Source organism: Equus caballus, chromosome 14 (genome assembly GCF_041296265.1).
Source record: "Equus caballus isolate H_3958 breed thoroughbred chromosome 14, TB-T2T, whole genome shotgun sequence".
Classification (NCBI taxonomy): Eukaryota; Metazoa; Chordata; class Mammalia; order Perissodactyla; family Equidae; genus Equus; species Equus caballus.
In genome coordinates, this window is record NC_091697.1 from 25,236,230 (window position 1) to 25,250,285 (window position 14,056).

The following is a 14,056-nucleotide window of genomic DNA, read 5'->3' on the forward strand; positions in this document are numbered from 1 at the left end:
GTCCATTTCCTCTGCTGCAGCTCTCAAGATGTGCAGTCGGGTTAGGGAACTGAGACCTAAGCCAGGCAGGTGTCACCTTCCTCTCGTCACCATCATTGGCTCAGAGATGTACTCATGACAAAACCTGAGATGATGAACAGAAAATAGGTTCTTTTTCTCCTGAGACTGCTGGCACACGTTGCTGCTGGGGTGGCTCTCTCTCCCCCGGGCATGGAGCAGATCAGATATAAGGTTCAAAGCTGCAGGAACCATTTTGCCACCAAAAGAATCCTGAGAGTGAAGCTAACATGGTGCTGAGAGGTCAATCTTTATTTGACTGCATATGAGCCCCTGAATCCAGCTGTGCCTGAAGCTAGACTTTTCAATAACAGGAATCAAAAATTTCCTATTTGGGATAAAATACTTTGGAGTTGGGTTTTCTATCACTTGCACCTGAAAAGGTCCTATTGATATAGAGTGAAATGATAATTTTGAGCATTTAATCTAATAAGAACTATAATACTGTGCCTGAATACCAAGAGAGATGATTCAGTGTGAACTTCTAGCAATATATAAAGAGCCCATTTCTACCAGTTTCCTGCAATACCTGTAGAATTCCTGTCTTGGGATTTTATTTTCTGAGTTGAGCTTTAATGTCATACATAGACAGCCAAATGAAATTCACTAGTGTGTTTATTACAAAAAATATCACTGAAGATATTGTCTTATGTATCACTCAGTGATGCCTTCGTAAGTAAGTTTCTTTTAGAATTCAGTGTTAGGAGAAACCTAAGGGAAGGGTATGCCCCTCTCCTCTTCTGAAAATACATGGGTAACTGATCGTGTATTCCTTTTTACTTTGGTTGCCAGGAAGCTCAGAACTGGATTCAAAGCTCAGTCTCAAGTTTTTCTCTACCACCTTGCCATCAGTACATTTTCCTTTTGGTTCTTGTGTTCTGTGCATCATACATTGTATATGTTTTTGTTTTGCACCACCCCATTCCTTAACGGAAGAAGCATGCTATAAACAAACAGATAAAATGTGTCCATGTTATAAAAGTGACTATAGGAGAGAAGGAGTTTGTAACTAGGCTAAATGTTTCCTCCAGTTGAAGGCTGAAACACTGGGCAGAGACCCCCAAACCCAGGCATGGATGTGAATTACAGGAGCCACGTGTTTCATTCTCCTGACCCACATGGCTTTGTTTTCCACATGATAGTTGAGGCTCCCGAGGAGGTGCCCAGTGTGGCTGGGCAAAGGAAAGTGATCTGAATGGATACGCTTTGGCTGCTTACTGGTCATGGAACCTGGCCAAGTTACGTCACTTCTCGGAGTCCCAGTGTTCTTTCATGTAAAGGAGGAAACGCCCATCACGAGGAGATGTTGTGGAGAGTGAGGGGGAGTCTGGAGGCATGGCACCCAGCACAGTGCCTGGGAGACTGAGGCCTCCTCGGGGCAGCCGCGTCCCTCTCTTGCAGGGCACCGCCCCTGGCTTCTGTAGCTGAGGTCTCTGTGCCTTTGCAGAGCCACGTGTCCGAAGTGATTTCCACGTCATATCAGTTCCCCCTCTGCCGGCCTCTGCCCCTCATCCGGAGGCCGCTCAGGAAACAGCCCCGTGTGTTCTGTGTATTTTATTCCCGTAGGGGTGTAACAGAGGCTGGCCTCTATGTGATTTAACATCATCTGGGTGACACCCCACACAAGCATTATTTTTTTCCAGAGGTAGGTGTTAAGGGAAAGCTTTGCTGGTATTTTCTCTCTCACAGTAATCAGGCAATTGATGACCTCCCCGACTTTGGCTGCTGGGAAACTCTCAGAATAAACCACAAACAGATCAGTGACTTCACCTGAACACCCACCGTCTGCACCAGTCAAGGGACAAGGAAGCTGTCTCCCTGACTTAAGACGCTCGCAGCCCAGAGGGAAGGTGGTGCACCCGCTGAAGAGCTGGGTCAGAGGAAGAGAGAGGACGCTGCAGGGAGCCAGGAGTCCTTGGGGTTAGTTATTTTCTGAGTCTTGACTTCGTCCTAGAACTTACGATTTTCCACCTCTAGATTTTGGTTTCCTTACTTATATTTTCAAATCTTTTTTGTTTTGTTTTACAAGTGACCTTAAATCCTTTGAGCAGCGAGCTAGAGGTATGCATAGCACATAAAACAACTTCTGTGGCTTGTACGACCCTGTGGTCGACTGTCCTTTGCAAGGCGACTGTGCAGCTCCTCCCACAGGAGGTGGAGTCTATTTCTCCGCCCCTTGAAGCTGGGCTGCCGCGTGACTTGCTTAGGCCGAGACGATGCCATGGAAGAGAGGATGCGCCAGCTCCAAGCCTTGGCCTTAGGAGCCCTTGAGCTTCTCCACTTGCTCTGCTGTCTCCCACCGTCACTGAGAACAATCCTAGGCTAGCCTGCAGGAGGATGAAGCCCACGTAGGGGAGAACCATCCTACAGCCCACCGACCCCTAGCCTGGGAGAGAGACCAGCCAAGGTCAGGAGAGCTGCCTGGATGACGCCCAGCTGGCACAGACTCACACATAAGCCAGCTAAGACCAGTGGAACAGCTCAGCTGACCGGAGACTCCTGAGCCAGAATATATGATTACTGTTGTAAATCACTGGGTTCGAGGCTGGTTTGTTACAGAAGAATGGCTGACACGCTCTCCCTGTGCCTACACAGCTCCCGGTGCACCGTAAGTGCCGCATAATTGCCTGCTGTAGGGAGTGAGACAGGCTCGTGGCATGGAATTGAGCACCGACATTTTTACTTGGCTTTAAGATATTTCCTGGCGGACATCAAAGTTGAAGGAGGGAATGTGGTTAAGAGAAAGGAGGGTTCAACTAGAGCTCGGGAGCCCTGGACAACAGGCCCAGACTACATGCAGGCTGTCTAGGCCCCGGGGCCACCTCCTCCAGGCACCTCAGTTTCCCCATCTACAACAGGACGGGGAGAATTAGGCTTGAAAGAAAGGGCAGCCAGAACCTAGGCCACCACCAAGACGCAGAACCTGTCCCGCAAGGACACTCCTCCTGCTGCAGCCATGGAGCTCTGGATGTCACAAACTGCTTTGCTACTGTCCTGCCCGGGTCACCAGGGCTGGTGCCAGAAGTGAGTGGTTTATCTCACTCGGGCTGCTTCTGCCCGAGTGGTTTCCCCATTGTCCGTCTCCTTGGTGCCACCAGGTACCAGCTGACACTATGGAGGGATGGCTGGCGGAGCCCTGGTCATGTGCCCTGCAAGGAAGCCTGGGAAAGTGAGGGAGGCAGACCCTGCCTTTCCCTAAGGTTTGTGCGGTAGGGAGTTCCCCAAACACAGGGAGGAAATTCAGATTCTGGGCACTAAACATAAGAAGAAAAATGTCCACTACACACAATCCTTCATAACGTCTCACGAGTCGACAGGGTGCTTTCGAAGGGAGTCTCTGAGGCTTGATGGAGGCTTAGCAAGCCAGGCGCTCTGCAAACCTTGTGACTCCAGAAGCTGCATTGACTCTCCTGGAACTGGGCAAAGACAGGAGTTACTGAAATCAGCTGGGACCGTTAAGCTGCCCTGTGGCCCCTGAACAAGGCCCCACACGCAGCTGTAACGCACCCTGGAAATATGGGGGCCGTGCACCTCTCAGGGTAACCCAACCACTGAACAAGCCACCAACCAGGGTGAGCAGATGACTTCAAAGCCAGAGGCTCTCAGTGACTGAGAAATCAGCTGGAGAACATTACAGACAAGCAGAACTGAGGGCTGACAGCTCATTAAGGGGCTCGCCCTCGGTAATGAGAGCCGGGCTGGCGGAGACCCGCAGGCCTTGGAAGTGCTGGCACAGCCTGGGCCCGGGGTGCAGAGGCAGCCACTCTGCTCACTGCCCACCCTGGGGAACATGCCGCTTCTTTCCTGGTGTCTGTTCCTCCCAACTCATCCATCACTCCTACATTCACTTGCCCGGAGGACAAGCACTTTACTGAGTGCCTCAGTGTTCAGAATCTGTTTCTAATGTGTAAAAGGGGTTAATTGTGCATACTAAGTGGGGTGGTTATATAAGGTTGAGAACATTTTAGGGGAGGGTGGTGTCACAGGTCCCTTTAGAATCTGATGAAAACTTTTGATCTCCTTTCCAGGGAAAAATGCATGCACGTGCCCACACACAAACACACCCCTCCAAAATTTTGCATTTAATTTAATGAACCCACTGAAGTTTGCCCATGGAAATCTCGAGAGCTAGACCGTGAAGAGCCTTGTAAGCCCTGTTAAGGGATCCAAAACTTTATCTAGAGGGCACTTAGGATGTGATTACAGGTAGGAATTACTTTCAGCTCTTTGTAAGAGAGACACAGAATAAGTAAGATAGATATTTTTCTGCCTCGTAAAAGAATCCAGAAGTTGACAGTTCACAGTTAGCTGATGTCCATGATGTTGTTAACATCCATTTTATTTTATCTCTCAGTTCCACCATCCTCAGTACCTGTTTCCATCCTCGACATCTCTTCATGGTTACCACATGGCCACTGCTGCTTCAGCCATCATGTCAACATTCGTCAGGAAGAAAGAGGAACTGGGAAGGAGGTCAAAAGGACCTCCCGGCTAAGTCAATCCCTTAGAAAATATGTTTTCCTGGAAGCCTCACCCACTGACTCCCACCCCTGGACAGTTGGGCAAACCTTAGGACATGTATCTGAAAGGGCTTGGAAATGTAGTTTCTCAGTTGGCCCATTGTCAATACTACCAAAATCAGGGCTCCTTCCCAAAGGGCTCGAGGACAATGGGTATCGGGCAGGCAGGGAGCAGTGCCCCTCAGAGGAGCGGAAGGAGAATTAGAAGCAGGGATGTGGCAAGGTCGTGCTGCCAGCCCTGTGGATCGTAGCCTGGGAAGAGCAAGAGAAACAGGAGATGGGGAGAGTGTAAAAAAGCCAGAGTCAGTTTCGGGGCTGCGGGGATGGAGAGAAGCAGACTTGAAGGAGGTGGAATTGACAGGACTTGGTGATGCCTGGGATGTGAGGGTGGAAGAGAGGGAGCATGAGGTTGTGATATATAATAAGAAATAGATAGTTAATTTCCGTCCCCTCTTCTGGTGCAGAGCTCCTAAAACTCTTGGAATTTTTTAGGTGATAAGAGCAATAAATGTGTCTTTTATTGTGTCCACGAGGTGACTTTCGGACCACACCTAAAGATGGGGAACCAACAATGTGATGAGAGGGTTGGAACTTTCAGGCCCACCCCCTGACCTACGGGGAGGGGAGAGGGGCTGGAGGTTGAGTCAGTCACCGATGGCCAGTGCGTCCATCAGTCATGCCGCTGTGATGAAGCCTCCATAGAAACCCAGAAGGGCTGGGTCAGGGAGCTTCTGGGCTGGTGACACGTGGAGGTTCGGGGAGAGTGGAGCACTCAGAGTATGAAGCTCTGCGCCCTTTCCCCACACCTTGCCCTGTGCATCTCTTCCATCTGGCTGTTCCTGACTCATATCCTTTGATAACAAACTAGTAATCTAGTAAGTGAATGTTTTTCTGAGTTCTGTGAGTGGCTCTAACAAATTAATTGAACTCAAAGAGGGGGTTGTTGGAGCCTACGCTCTATAGCCTGTCTGTCAGAAGCCCAGGTGACAACCTGCACTGGCAATTGACATCTGAAGTGTGTGTGTGGGCGGGGCAGTCTTGTGGGACTGAGCCATAATGTGGGATCTGATGCTGTCTCCAGGTAGTGTCAGAACTGAGCTGAATGATAGGACACACAGGTGGTGTGGAGAATTGCTTGGTGGTGTGAAAAAACCCCACACATGGGAATTGGTGACTGGAATGAGAGGGAGTCATTGGGAACACAGGCATGGAGCACCCCAGGGGAGGAAGTCCTGGGGAGTGGGAGGAGCACGCCCTCCAGCAGGGCCTGGTTGAGGCCGCGGGACCCTGAGCACTGAGAAGGTGACTGTGCTCTCTCAAAGGTCTCCCCTAAGAGGAAGTCCGACAGCATTCGGCTTTTTCCTACAACTACGTACATACTTTTCCAAAAGCCAGCTTAACTGAGCTGTAACTTACATACAATTTAAGCATGTAGTGCAATGAATTTTGTCAAATGGCAACACTTTTTGTGTAACCACTAGCCCAGTAAAGACGTAGAATATTTCCATCATTACAGAAAGTTTCCTCACGCCCCTCCCACTCAGGCCCCACACCCCTCACCCCAGGCAACCACTGTTCTGGTTTCTGTCACTATAAACTAGTTTGTCTGCTTTACAACGTCATATAAATGGAGTCATTCAGAAAATACTCTTTCATGTCCAGCTTCCTTTGCTCTGCACCATGATTCTTAGAGTCATTGTGGTGTTGTGCATATCAGTAGTGAGTTTATTTATTTATTTATTATTTATTTGTTTTTTGAGGAAGATTAGCCCTGAGCTGACATCTGCTGCTAGTCCTCCTCTTTTTTGCTGAGGAAGACTGGCGCTGAGCTAACATCCATGCCCATCTTCCTCTACTTTACATGTGGGACGCCTGCCACAGCATGGCTTGACAAGCGGTGCGTAGGTCTGCACCTGGGATCTGAACCGGTGAACCCCAGGCGATCCAAGCAGAACGTGCGCATTTAACCGCTGTGCCAATGGGCTGGACCCAGCAGTGAGTTAATTTTTACTGCCAGGTAGTATTCCCTTGTATGAATATACCACACTTTGTTTATCCATTCAAGTGTTGATAGATGCTTAGGTTGTCTTCAGTTTTTGGCTATTATGAAAAGACTCTTATGAACATTTCTGTACAAGCCTTTTTGAAAATATGTATTTCATTTCTCTCAGGTAAACACCTAGAAGTGGAAGGGCTTAATGGCTTGATCATATGGTAAGTATATATTTCAGTTTTTTAAAAAGCTGTCAAATTGTTTTCCAAAGTGGTCGCACCTTCTATTTTCCCATCAGTGGTACCTGAGCGTTTCAGTGGCTCCACATCCTTAACGACACTTGGTCAGATTTTAGCCATTTCAGTGGATGTCAAGTGGGATCTCATTGTGGTTTAGATTTGTATTTCCCGGATGACCAGCATCTCTACATATGCTTGTTGGAGATTCGTATGCCCTCTGTGGAGAGCAAAGTCTTTTGTCATTTAAAATTGGATTATTTATCTTCTCGTTGTTGAGCGGTGGCAGTTCTTTTGTATTCTAGATGCGAGTCCTCTGTCAGATAATTGTTTTGAAAACACCTTCTCCTGGTCTGTCGTTTGCCTTTTAGTTTTCTTAATTGTGTCTTTTAAAGAAGAGAGGATTTAAATTTTGATAAAGTCAATCTATAATTTTATTGCTTATGGCACATAGTTTTTGTCCTATCTAAGAAGGCTTTGCTTATCCTAAGTTTGCAGAGGTTTTCTCCTACAAATGTAGACTTTTTAGCTTTTACAAAATCTATATTTTACGCATGGTGTGAGGTAAGGGACAGGCTCACATTTTTCCTTATAGCTATCTAGCTGTGCTGGCCCTATTGTAAACATCTTGCACACTTAGGTACTTTAAAAAAAATAACAATATACTGAAGTATTTTCCACTTTTCTCATCGTTTTGGCCCCTCTGGTTTGCTGTCCGTGTGCCTCCTCTGCCTGTGGAGTCATGCAGCTTTGAGTTCCCGTTTTCACGTGTTGAATCTGCGTAGCCTCGGGCAGTCAGATGGAGGCATGCATCAGGCCTTGGTGGGCTGGAGCCCGGGAGGAAAAGCTGAGCTTTCGACACAGAAGTGGGGGATACGTGGGAGCTGCTGTAGCCATGCGATGGCAGATTCGTGGGAAAGCCACAGCTAGGTTCTGTCCGGATTCTGCAGCCCCCCCTTTGCCCCTCTTGCCTCTTCTGCCGGCGGGTGGTGGCGATTCCCACTGGGGGCTTTACAACCCCTACTTGGCTTCCACACTTTTAAACTCTCTTCTAACACCCTTTTTGAATGTGCTATCTGTTTTCTCCCGATACACCTAATTATGAAACAGTTTATTAAAAGGTAATGTCCTTTATTATTCTCCCTCTTGTCCTGCACCCAGACACACACCCGAGAGGCGTTTAATCAGCCCGTAACTAGCTAATGCTGAAGGCCTCCATTGCAAAGCCCCAGTGCGAGCGCGCAGACCCAGGCTGGCTGCCGACTACGCTACCTGCTGGTGATTCCTGACTTGTTCACAGAAGGAGGCCCAGTGGTTCCCACGGGGCCCTGACTGCCAGCTCCTCAAGGGCAGGAGTGGTTTCTGTGCTTGCTTACCTGGGCTCTGTGGCACCCATGAGAGGGCCTGGTGCATAGCAAACCAGGCACACTAGGAACCCCGAGGTGGCGTCACGTACCGCCAGCACCCCTCTCTGTACCCTCAGCAGCTTAGGATGGCACCTCCAGCATTTTATGGGTAAAATGCCTGAGTCCAATCTAGTGAGGGCATCCGGCAGTTCCAACACAGGGTAAGACAGGCTGTGTCTTTTTGTTTTTACTTTGCCTACTCTGAACATTTAAAGGAGTTTCTAGCCATTTGCTCAAGGTCACATTGGCCATGAATGAGTAAGCCGGGACTGACTTGGGGGCTCCAGGTGAGGTCGAGGAAAGGTAAAAGGGCAGGGTCGGTAGAGCAAGCGACACGAGGGGGACTGGAATCCACCCGGGTTTGGCTGTAGCGTGGTCACCCTCTTTCTTTGGGCCTGGGCAAGTGCTCCAGCCCCGCTTCAAGTCCCACCTCGGCCTCCTCCTCCATGTGCGGCCTCGGGCCCCTGACATTGGACAGGCCAGGTGATCCCAGCTCAGGTGGGGCTTGGCACGGGAATCAAGGACACTGCCTTCTCCCCATCTGCCCTGAATCGGCTCTCAGGCACTCACTGCCCTCATTCTGCAGCCTCACAAACTGGCTGCCTCAGGGTCAAGCCTCGTGTGCTCTCTGGTTCCGTGTGACCTTCAAGCCAGAGGTCCCTCAGCTGGGTCACGAGCCCACTCCTGAAGCAGTCAGTGTGGCCATCGGGGGTAACACACCAGAGAGCTCAGGCCTGGGCCATGTCCCCCACTTCTGGGGCTGGGGGGCCTGCCCAGTGGACTGCGAGTGGGGGTGCGTGGCTCCCCCTTCCCCATACACACAAGGGAAGCAAAGCTCTTCTGAGAGAAGAGGGGAATGGGCGCCTGCAGGCGGATAACGGAAGGCCCCTGGAGGTTGCTGCAAGCCCAACGCTCTTGGTGTTTTAAGAACGGGGATGGGTGGTAAGAAAGCTCTGGGTTCAGATCCTGGCTCAGCCACTTACTTGCTGTGTGGACTCAGGAAAGTCTGCTTATTTGGGCCTCAATTGTCTCACTTGTAAAGCGGAGAACATATCTCCCCACGCATAGTCTGAGTGCAAATGAGCAATCATGTAAAGGGCCCCACTTGGCACCCAGGCCACGGGCAAACACTAAATGGTAGCAATTATTATTATAATTGTTATCGTTCCCTGGCTCGGGCCTCTGGGAGTCCAAAGATGCTCAGGGACCAGCTGCACATCCTTAAGCTGCATGTGGCTGACATCTGGTCTCAGAGAAGTGAATGCTGAGGGTGTGTCACTGTCACCCAGACCAGGGGGACCCAGATGGAGGCGGGCTCAGGGCACAGGCTGACCCTGACAAGCACCCGCATGGGGTCCGGCAGGGCAGGCCTCTGTCCAGCCTGGTGTCTCATGACTTGTTTAATGAAAGGCTGAAAGCACTGTTAACAATCTCATCTAGGTGCGCACGGAAGGAGGTACAGGGTCTGGGTGGTTAGGGGTGAGGAGGTGCAAGGAAGCCAGAGAATGGAGGAGTCAGGCTGGTGGTCAGTTGAATGATCGTCATTGCCATCTGTGGAGCCCTTCCTGCTGGTCAGGCCTGGCGCTCCATGCTCCACCTCCGTGCCGAGGCTGCTCGCTGCCGTCTAGGATCCATTCTCCCTTCTCTCTCATAGGATCAGAACCCCCGATGCTAAGCTGAGCACTCATTGTCCAGGATAAAGGCAGCACGTCCCACCCCCTCCTCTTGGCTATGGAAGACCACATTCTGGTCAATGGGATGTGAGCCGAAGGGATATGTGCCATTTCAATATCCTGCCCTTTAAAGGAAGGGTCACTGGCTTGTCCTTCTCACTAAACCGAGAGCTCCTTCAGGGTGAGGAGGATGTCTTCATCTCTGCCTCTCTCAGATCAAGCATGGGGCAAGTGTGTTGAATGAATCAATGTTATTGAACCCCTCCCAAGAGTATTTTCATTTCCAAAGGAGATGCCTGAGAAGACGTCAAGGCCCAACAGGAAGTGACCCACGGCACGGTGGGAAGGAGAACATTTTGGGGCAGCGTGTTTGAAGGGCTCCCACAATGGCACCAACTGCATTTCCTTGTGGCTAGGGAGATCAAATTACTAAAAATGTTTTGGTAATAATTATACAGTTAGATGAACATTTCCTGAAAGGTTTTTCACAGAATTTCAGTTCCAGGGAAGATTAATAGGCGCTATGGACAGACACACGTGACTCCTGGACCAAACAGCGTGTGAAGCACGGGTGTAAACAAAGTTGCACAGGTTTCCTTTCTGCGAGGACAGGCGGTGGTGCCAGAGTGGACTGTGGAGCCCGACTGGGAGATGTCTGGTCTGCAGCATTGCCACACGTACTTAACCACAGCACCAGAAGAACATCGGGCCACTGCGGCAATGTATTTTGGGAAAACTGGAATCCAGTTATTTCCTTAGAGTTGTATCTTCAATACCACTTAACAGCTCTCTAGATGTCTCAGAGACATTCAGTAGAGTCCCTTGGAGGGACACAGCAAGGACCCTTATTCTCCCCTCTCCAAAGTGCCTGCCTTCAGTCTTTCCCTTTTCAGGGAATGGTGCCGACAGCCAGCGGGATCCTGGGAGACATGGCTGACTCCTCACTCTCCCTCACCCCCCATCTAATCAGTTATGCCTCCGTCCCCTTGTCTGAGCCATTGCCTTCTTTTGCCTGGATAACACCGATGGCCCCCAGAGTTTTCTCTTGGCCTCCAATCTTGTCTGTACTAACGCATTTCCCACACAGCAGCCAGTCTGACAAAAGTCAGTCAAACCACGTCATCAGCCAACTAGACACTGGTTTCTCGTTGTCCTTGGGACAAAGCCCAAGCCTTTGACCAGGCTCCCCAGGACCCTGTTGGGGTGCAGCCCCATCAACCTCACCAGCCTTATGCAAAACTCTTGCCTTTTCTCTGCGATGCTCCCATCACACTGACCTCTCAGTTCTGGGAATGCACCAGGCCCTTTCTACCCCAGGACCTTTACATGCGCAGTTCCCTCTGCCTGAAAGCCCCTTTCCACTAGCTGTTTGCCTGTCTAATTCCACCTCCCCCCTTAATGCTTTCAGATTTTGTTTAAAGAGAGGCCACTGAGTCCTCAAGTTAAGTTAGGCACACTCCCCTTGCTTTCCCCCATTGCACTGATCCTAAGTTATGGCTATATGTTTATTTCTTCCACATCTGTCCCCTTCAACAGTGTGCAAAGTCCCAGAGGGTGGAGCATGTCTGTTTTCTCCATTGTAGGACCAGCTCCTGGAGCCCTGCCGGCACATGGTAGTCCTTCAATACACATTTACTCAAAGGAAAGAAGGTGATTCTGGAGGCGCATGGCACTGTGGGCATGCCGCGTTCCCTCCCCTTCTCTTTCACGGTGTGCCTGGGCTGCCCCGACGCCTCCTGGTGCCCAAGCGCCTTAGGGATGCCTAGAGTCCAATGTCGGCCAGAGCCCGGGTGGGCCCAATCACCCCACATCCCGCCGTGCTTGCTCCGGGCCGGATCTGCAGTGGGCCGGGCCTGGCAGGCTCTGGAGCTGCGCATGGAGTATAATTCAGAAGAGAGCATACATTGGAAAGAGTATGCAATACCTATAAAATATTTATAAATGCTCAGACCTGTCAGCTTAACAAGATGGAAACCTTACACAGAAAGATACTCGTTTCAGTGCTATTTATAAGGGCAACTAATTGGAAAAAACTAAAATTCTAGCAGTAGAGGAGTGGTTCGAGAGAGCTTGATGCCTCCACTCTACAGAATATTACACAGCATGTAAAATGATGTTCAAGGAGAGTGTGAAATAAGCCAGGGAAATGCTTAAGAAATCATGAGAAGTTAAAAAAAGCAGGAAATCTATCATCTATCTATACACACACCCATATGAAATTAAAAATATATAAATATAAGCATAATATATATAATGTAAATATGATGTACAAACATAAATAAAATATAAGTGAACATATAATTATTATCAAGAACCTAGACACAGGAAAAAATCCTGGAAAAATATGTCAAAATATGAACAGATGTTTGAGTGATAAGCACTATGGGTGTTTTTTTCCTCTTCCTATTTTTCGCATTTTCTCTTTTTATTTAATATCTATTTTCTTGTAACAAGTATATTTAATTTGAAGAAGTCAGGCAAAATGATTCGTGGCCTCCAAATTCATATTTGGTGATACTGTGCTGGTACAAGATTTAGATGCTGGAAAAAAATCAAGTTCAATGGCAAAAAGCGTGTTTTGATGGACTTACTCAAAATCTTTCCCTCACAGGCAAAACCATCACACCTCACTCAACTGGAATGGAGATTAGCTATCTTCCAATTTTTAAAAATGACTCTGCAAAAATAGAAAACTGCCAAGTAAAGGCAAGAAGATTTTAAAGAAAGCATGAAGAGCATGAATCCTAGATTCTAAACTTGATAAGATTTCTTGGAAATGGAAGTGACTTGTTGGAGCACAGACTTCTTACTGGGGCCCCTACCCCAGGACATCTGGAGGTGCTTTCAGGGACTCGGTACATATGAAATTTTATCCGAGTAGTTCGAGGTTGGGTCTGTTTAGGAGGAAGGGGTGTCCAGAGAGTTTCCCAGATTCTCACCCGGCCTAGGACTCCCAAAAGTTTAAGAATCACTGTTTTAGACAAATATGGCAACACAGTAGCTGACCTTTTCTCATTTGTTCATTCTAGAAATACTTATTTTGTGCCTGCTGTGTGCCGCTCTGGGCAGGTAGTGTGACCCCTCAGATACTGTCCCTCCTCTCAGGTTGGACCCTCAGCCTTAGTGAGAGCCAGTAACTTTCCCACTGCACCCAGGTTATTTATTCCCTGGACCCTGTCCATGTGCTCAGCCATACCGCCCACACCCGCCTCCAGCCACGCCCGGAACTGTGCTGCCAGCAGCCGAAATGCAGCGAGTCCACTCGCAGGTGCGTGTGCTGTACTTACAAATACACAACAGAATTTGAAGGCTTAGTACAAATAAGAGAATATAAAATATCTCATTAGTTCTTTTTATATTGATTACATGTTGAAATGATTTATTTTTGATATATTAGGATGAATAAAATATGTTATCAAGATTAATTTGGTTTCTTTTTACTCTTTAAACACTAGAAAATTTAGAATTTCATATGAGGCTCGCATTCTAGGCACTGGGGGTACAGTGGTGAGGAGAACAGACATAGGGAGTGGCAGTTCTTACGTTAGAGCACAGCTCTACAAAAAAATCTCTCAAATGGCTAAATGGAGATAAAAGTGGAAAAGTGCATTTAGCACAGAGGAGGTGAGTTGCAGGTGGGCGAGAGATCAGCATTTCTTATTTTCTTTCGGCCAACTTTAAATGTGATCTGAAGGTGCCATCCTGATGGCTTAGCAGGAAACTCAGCTTTGCTCATTGGTGGGGCTTCCCGACCCCCGCGTTATCCCAGGGAGAGATCTTGGTTCTGCCCTCACCCTGGTTCACACCACTTGCCAAGGAGATGCGTGTTGCTCCAGCCAGCGTGTTCTCCTGAAATTCACATGGGGAGGGCGTCTTCACAGAGACTGGAAAGCACAGCGTGTTAGGGTCACACTGCACAGCCACCTGCGGGTCCCCCCAGCCCCCAGGGTACTAACACTGGAGGTGGGGGCGTAGATCCCCCACTGTCCCTGGACCCAGTGGCATCTCTTTCCTCACTCTCTGACTCCTCTCGCCTTTCAGCTCCCCTTTATACGTCACCCCCAACACACATCCACACCTTCCCAGCCCTGACCATCATCTCTTCAGCCAGCTTAGGCCAGAGGTCTGCGACCCAGAACATCACGGCTGACTCTAGCCTAATGATATGTTT

The 14,056-nt window shown here is 49.0% G+C and overlaps 1 long non-coding RNA gene across 1 annotated transcript; it reads left to right on the forward strand.

Annotated features, from left to right (window-relative positions):
* The first annotated feature begins 6,679 nt into the window (after positions 1-6,679).
* Positions 6,680-13,310, forward strand: LOC138917553 (uncharacterized). The gene is made up of 2 exons (XR_011425736.1): positions 6,680-6,791; positions 12,497-13,310. It is a non-coding gene; the product is annotated as an uncharacterized lncRNA (long non-coding RNA).
* The last annotated feature ends 746 nt before the right edge of the window (positions 13,311-14,056 follow it).